The sequence below is a fragment of the Podarcis gaigeae genome, assembly GCF_964106915.1.
Source record: "Podarcis gaigeae genome assembly, chromosome: 5".
NCBI classification, from domain to species: domain Eukaryota; kingdom Metazoa; phylum Chordata; class Lepidosauria; order Squamata; family Lacertidae; genus Podarcis; species Podarcis gaigeae.
Genome location: NC_139681.1, coordinates 82,981,593 through 82,989,054, shown reverse-complemented (window position 1 = coordinate 82,989,054; position 7,462 = coordinate 82,981,593). Strand labels below are relative to the sequence as shown.

Genomic DNA, 7,462 nt, shown 5'->3' with positions numbered 1-7,462 from the left:
GTGAAACGTCCGGGGATCCTGTGTGATCACCACAGTGGCTTCTCATATTTTGGCCAAATTCTGCCCCCTATGTCCAATCAGCCTCCAAATCGGGGTGGGTGAAGTCTTGATGACCAGAGGATGCTCGTCACTTAAGACCTATTGATGAGGAGGGGAGGGATGATGATAAGAGGAGATCAGTGCTCTTGTTCCCCCTGCTTGCATGTTTACACATGAGTAGAACGCCTCTGCCCTCCTCTTTGTCATTTTGCCTCTCTCAAACCCTGCACCCCCCCTCCAAAAAAAAAAAAAAGTTCCCCTGACCCTGTGGAATGGTGTGGGGTTGCACTGTGGAGGAATAGCTGCTTTGTGAAAGCATATAAAAGGAAGTGGCTTTTGCACTCATGCAAGACACCATCATATTTGAGATGATAATGATAATACAAAACAGTGTATTACACTAACTAAATATGGATAGGATGAGGCAGAGGAGGGAAGTCTAATCCCCAGTTCCACATTTTAGTTGGGAGCAAGCCACAATTCTGAGCTGCTTTTTTGATTTTTTTTTTTAAGAAACAATTTTCTTTTGGGAACAATATTCAAATGTTCACTGACACATGAACAGCAACCGATAGACAGCAAAGGCTATCAGTTTGCCTCCATCCATCAAATTGATCTGGAAAGCATGAAGAATTTTCACTCTGGAGTGGTGTACATTTCTCAGCATATAACAACATTGGTCAGGGTCTAGTCAAACAGCTGAACAAGACTGTCACCCTCACACTTGTCTGAAAGGCAGGAGGGAGGAAAACAACATTTGCTCCGGCTAGTGGAATACTTCACCGTGGTGCCGTTATTGCGGTGCCAGTCATTTCCACTGCCACCCCCCCTTTTTTTTCCAAAAGTGCAATGCAATCACCATTTAACTCATCTCAAAGGACCGTTTTAGGCTGACAGTCCTGCGCTTCCATACTGAAAGCGTGAGAGTAAAAAAATAACATTCCATTCCGTGTAATGGCATTCCAGGGACATGCCAGATGGACAGCACAAGAGACAGAGGGCCAGAACAGGTCACTGAATGGGCAAAAGGTCCAATGGAAGAATGTATGGAGCAGAGGCACACAGGGACGCTCAACTCATCAACTCCAGCCAGCATGAATATTGGTCAGGTATTTAGACTAATAATAATTTTTTTTTCTTTATACCCCACCCTTCCCAGTTCAGAAAACAGGGCTCAGGGTGGCTAACAACAAATTTAAAACACTTAATTGATGCAACAAAAAACAGCATAAAATACAGTATAAAACATGAATAACATTAAATTCAGAATTCAAAAATCAATTTAAGGGAGGAAATCCATCCAATAAACATTAGATGATCACCAGGACTAGCTGGCTAAATTAGTCCTATTTGGGCCAGCGAGGAGATCAGGGGAGAATAAGTTGTGGGATCCCAGAGCAGGTAATCTTCATAAAAAGGGGAGGGGGTGGAAGGAAGGGAATAAAAGATCAGGCTATGTTCAAATTGAAGGCCAGGCAGAATAGCTCTGTCTTACAGGCCCTGCGGAAGGAAGTTAAATCCTGCCGGGCCCTGGTCTCATGGGACAGAGCATTCCACCAGGTCGGAACCATCACTAAGAAGGCCCTGGCCCTGTTGGAGGATAATCTCACTTCCTTAGGACCTGGGACCTCTAAACTATTATTATTCATGGACCTTAAGGTCCTCTGCGGGGACCTTAAATACGAGGGCCCTAAGCCACAAAGGGACTAGGTTGGTGCCCATCACTGAGGGAGCAAATTCCATAGTTTAACTATGTGCTGCATAAACCAACAAGTCCCAAACACTCCAACCTTTCTTCATAGGGGAGTTGGTATGAAGATTTGGTTCTGGGTGTATATGCCTAACTAAATTGCAATGCTTAGCCAAGCCCTTTCAAACTAGCTAGATGCAGCTTTCTGTGCAGCTAAGGGTCACCAGTTGTTTCCTGACTACAGCTAAATCGGGACCATTAGACTGAACTGATTAGCATGATAGACAGGCTTTTCATTTCATGTGTTAATAATAACCATATCCCTGCAGTGTCTGTGTGATGTCAGGCTTACGAACGTTGTGCTAATGCAACATTGGGTGCACCCCACTCCCAAACTAAACTCCTATTTGCTAGCACAGCAACTGTTTGAAACAGGCCATTAATGTCACAGAGGCCTGAGGTTAGCCCAGAGATGCTTATCCTCTATAGATATTATGGCATACATTTGATGGTTTCTGCACTGAACAGTAAAGCTCTTAAAAGACTTATATGTTAGGCACGGTACATAAGGGTACTATTAAAACCCAGAAGATTTTTGAATAATAAATGTAAAAGAATGGTAGCTTTATTAATTATGTGGTTTTAAAAATTTAATCCCATACTGAGCAAAATCAAAAGGTTGATGACCCGCCTACACAGCTCCCACCTTCCCAAGCCAATTATTTGCGCTATATTCCCTGCAAGTCCTCATTTTTGCTGTTTTAAAAACTCCACCTCTGTAAATATTTAACACGATTTTATGTCAATGCAATACATAGCAATGAGTACTGCTCTTTGATAGCTGATCACCATGATAGAAACCCAAAACAAACCATAAACTGGCTAAAGTAATTTTTATTGATATTATTGAAACTTGCAGCTACACATTCAGCAGTTTAAAATTTTAATTTCCACATTAAAACCAAAGTGCTGTCTCTCTCTCTCTCTTTATAAGTGAAATATATATATATAAACCACTCTTTTATACCATGAACCTCACCCAGCTTAAACATTGCTACCAAATATTTGTGTGTTTCTTATTAAATTGACACCTCACCCTTCTTCCCAAAGGATCCCAGTATATTGGGAAGTAATTGCCATGTTGGACTAGCAATTACGGTAGTCATCTTTGCTAATCATAATAAACTGCTTTAGACCATTAGTCCATGTAATTCAGTACCATTTACACTGACTGGTAGCAGCTCTCTAGGGCATTCCTTCCCAAACCTGGGTCTCCAGCTGTTTTTGAACTGGAACTCCTATCAGCCCTAGCTAGCAAGACCAATGTTCAGGGATGATGGGAGTCCAAAAACAGCTGGAGATCCAGGTTAGGGAAACAACGCTCTAGGGTTTCAAGCAGGTATACATTCCCAGACCTACCTGGAGATGCTGGGGACCTGAGACCTTCTGCATGCAAGACAGATGTTCTCCCACTGAGCCACAGTCCTTTACAAACAGGACCACAGCAAATTGGATCATAGGAAAGGAGGAATATTGAAGGTGACTTTGGCACGGTTATTTCTGCTTAATCAGGAAAGAAATTCTGTCGCATCAGTTGCCACAGCATATTATTGACATTTTGATTTTAAACATGTCATCTGTGAAAAGTATATATAAAGCTTTGCTGTTGCTTTGTTGCTTGTTTTCCATCAGCCTTAAGATAGAATGGTGTCCTTTTATGAACACCTTGAAAGGTGTGAAAATATGAAAACATAATTATGTCAGAACACTTTGCTTCAGTCTCCTGCGTTAATTTGTTCCTGCCATTCAATAATAATTACAGTCTGGCTTACCACACAAAAGAAGAAGAGAAAAGCAGAATTCAAAATATGTTCATATTGCTGCTTACTCCACATCCAATGTGTTCCTACTAATATTCACACAACGCTAGCCACAATCCACGTTGATCCTATAGTGTCTTAATAAATACTGCTGCTTCTTTTTTCTTTTGCATTTTCAAATTTATTATGAAGAAAACAGAAAACACATCAAAGATAACGTCCAAAGAAACAGAGACCAGAACAATTTCTCGCATTTAATTGCAATGCTTTAATTATATCGAGTTTTACAAGACAACCATTGTTTGCAACATGAGGGAGACAAAGTGTTTAGTAGATCTGAATGAGAAGTATATGAAATATACTTGGACTCGATGGCCCTTGTGGTCTCTTCCAACTCTATGATTCTATGAAATGAAGACCCATCGGGTGGCATAGAAATACCAACAAATACCACTATTTGATGCATTCCCACCACCTTCAGTCCAACTTGGAAAGTGGATGCACATTAAGCAGTAATGTAAACATATACCTTAACAGCCATCATGCATGTGCAGAGCGCAGCTTCATGAGTAGGAATTCCAGGGAGCAGGGGTGCCAAATTGAATAAAACATGGAGGGCAGGTAAGTCCCACCCTACACAGTCAATTACAAGATGTGGTGTACACACCATTTGAATTGCAATGTCCATCAACTTGTGGGAGGGGCAGCCCCCTCAACTATTTTATGGGGGGGGGGCAAAGGGACCTTGGCTCCTGGGACTTGGCTCCTATGCCAGGGAGCTTGCAGAGGTGGGGAAACAAACAGGGTCGTGTGTTGGGTGAAGGCATCCCCACCTCTTTTCTGATGGGAGCAAGCCCACACAAATGCAGTAAAAATGCTGCTTCATTTTGGGTGGGTGCGTAACCCTTGCAAATTGAAACGTGGCCAACTGAGCTTAAGACTGGAACCACCTGAAACTGAGAAACTAAAACTGATGGATTCATCCATTGCTTTCCTTAAAGAACTATACTATAAATAGGAAATTCCCCAGGCCATTAACGCCTGGATCTAACCCTAGGACTGTAATAGAACACCATCCATGTTTATGAATTATTTTGCTTTGCTCACTTCATCTGATACTGCCAGCTGTCAATTCACAGACCAGACTGGCTGGCAAAACCAGCTAATAAGCAAGGAGGACATGGGAATGTCAAGGCTGTTATCTTATTCTGGTTACATGTCCTATACATGCTTCCCTAGGAGCAGGTTTCAGTGAACTCAATAGGCTTTATTTGTAAGGAGATGTGCCAATGATTGAACTATGTGTGGCACTGCATAGTCTCACATTAAGACCGACTGAGAAAAATTTTTGTGCCTATTTTTGTGTCTCAATCAATCAATCAATCAATCAATCAAATGCTGACCATATCTGGAAATTGCTCAGAGGTGATAGTCTATTCCTTGAGCCATTCTTAGAAGAGGCCATCTGTACTTCCATATGTCCAAACTTGCTTTGTGATCTAGATACCTTGTTGGGGATGCAGTACCAATGGGATGGGATGAGATACCTCATGTAACTGACATTCTCTTGGATTTCTGATACACTTGAGATCACTGGTTGTTGATGGGGGTATTCACCAAGACAAGCAACATGCACTTTGTCAATTGCATTTACATATAGGGTGAATTTCCAGCTCTCCATTGAAGTGGGTTTGTCCCCTACACAAACACAAGTGAAAGGAGGTCACACTGGACTTAAGCCTTGCCTGTCGGAATCAGGGGTCAAAAAGCCAGCTGGCTTGGGCCCAGCTGGAGCATCTCCCTGCCTCAGATTTGCCACTGCGGAGATCCTTCGACCTCTGTTCCTCCAACATTTATCAGCGACTCAAGCTTGCAGGCTTGAGCACGCATTCCTCAGCAGTGTAAACTGTGCGACAGAAGAGGCTTGAGGCTGTAGATACAATACTAAGGCTACGCATTTATTATACATAAATCAGGACAAAGAAAAGATGGCATCTCTCCTTGACGTCTTCTTGGAGACTAAAAACAAAAGCAATACAGAGTGGAAGTTCCGTTCACGCCAGCAATCTGTGCTGGAATGTAAACAGACATGTGACATGCAACAATCCCATGTCTGCAGCAAAGGGTGGAATGGAATTCCCAACAAGAGGTCGGTGTTGCCAGTGACACAGGTGAGCGTTTCTTAAAGGGTGACTCTCCTCCCTTGGTTTTTCCTTCTCATGGATGATCAGGAATGACTGATGTTGATGGAAGTTGGAGCCAAAGCATATCTGGAGGGCCGCAGCTTCCTCATTCATGTTACAGGCCAACCCAGCAACTGAGCGGAGCGGAGCATAGTATGCCATATTTATGTACAGTAAACCTCAGAGTACTGGAAGTCATCAGATATAAGTCTGAAAGGTCTTTCAAATCTCCATTCATGAACATCTTCACAGTCCCCTGCCCCCCAAAGGTATCTCCACTGATTAAGGGGTCAAAGGGGCCTTTTCCAGTTTCTATTATTTTGCTAATTAGTGAACCAAAGGTCCCCAAGGCTTGGAAGAAGATTCTGCTGTATTGTATGCACACGTTAATTGAACATCAGTAATTAGCCAGGGAATCAGAGACACCTTGGCATTCAACCTCCTGATTTAAATAGGTGCCCTATCCTGCCTCCAGACCAAAGTAGAAATTAGTGTTCCTTGTTACTTAAACCTAAAACTCAGCAACAACTGAATGGAAACTTAGTCTGGATAGCAATTAAAAATGAATGGAAATTACTGCTTTCTTTTTTAAAAGATACAGAGTCAATTAGTATTATAATCCTGTGAGGTTCATAAGGAGCCAAGATTCCAGTTCGTTGGCAGTGAGCCATAATGCATGGCTTTTATTCCATTTTTATTTATTTTTTGGCTTGTGGACTTAAGACTCTATAGAACTGCCCGAGCTGATTCAGCAAAGGGTCATATGCTGTAAGCTAAGAATTATGCATGTTAAAAAAATTGGGATTTTTTTATATGCAGTTCTAGAAATTAGAGGTTGGATCCAATGGTGGTTTTGCATTCATGGAAATTCTTCCACTGGCGTAAGGAGAAGCACCCCCATTTTCACCAATCTCCCCTCTATGCTCTATTCCAGAGTATTCCAGAGACTCTTCCAACTTCAAGAGAAGTGGGTGGCATGGGACTGTATTGCAGAGGAGAGATCAACATAAATCAGGTGCCTTCTCCTGGGGAAGTGGAAGTACTTCTGTTAGCTCAAGTCAGGACTGAATATAATCAGGAGTAGCAGATGTGGTATCCTTCAGACTTTATTGGACTCCAATTTGCAACATTTCTCACCACTGACCATGCTGACTGTTGTAATCCTGTCCCAAGTCCCATTGCCAAGCAACAGAGTGCAGAGTTGGGTGGAATGTGAGGCCAAACAGACAAGAATCTCTGAGAAATGCTTGCCACAAAGCTGAATCCACATGCAAGGTCCAGTCCATTCTGAACAAACAGCAATCCACATAGTCAGACAATCCAGGACTCACAGAATCTAAGTGGTTAGAAAACCAAGGGTCCAGACGGAGATCAGGAAGCCGCAAGGGAGAATCGGGAACTACAGGATTGTTTCCAGCATCTGACTGCTGCCAAAAGCCCAATTTAAGATGGCTGAAGCCAGCTGTCCTTGAAGGCTGACCAGCTGCAGGTGGAGTCACTTTGCCTTCTCTCCCTTCAGGCTGCTGTTCAGCAGAGGAAGCTGACTCCTGGCCCAGGACACTGGCTGGTGCTGATGGGAGTAGTAGTCCAACAACATTTGGAGAGTGTGTGTGTGTGTGTGTGTGTGTGTGTGTTATATGATTTAGAAATCACTGGCCGTCTGTGGTAGATCACTGATAGATCACTGGCTCCCTCCAAAGAAGCTCAACAACTTTGGTCCCTGAAAAAGC

The 7,462-nt window shown here is 42.8% G+C and overlaps 1 long non-coding RNA gene across 1 annotated transcript in view; it reads left to right on the top strand.

Annotated features, from left to right (window-relative positions):
* The first annotated feature begins 1,002 nt into the window (after positions 1-1,002).
* Positions 1,003-7,462, top strand: part of LOC310845183 — a 113,738-nt gene continuing 107,278 nt past the window's right edge. Inside the window, exon 1 of the long non-coding RNA XR_014564553.1 lies at positions 1,003-1,148. This is a non-coding gene — a long non-coding RNA (uncharacterized lncRNA). The remainder of the gene's footprint in view (positions 1,149-7,462) is intronic.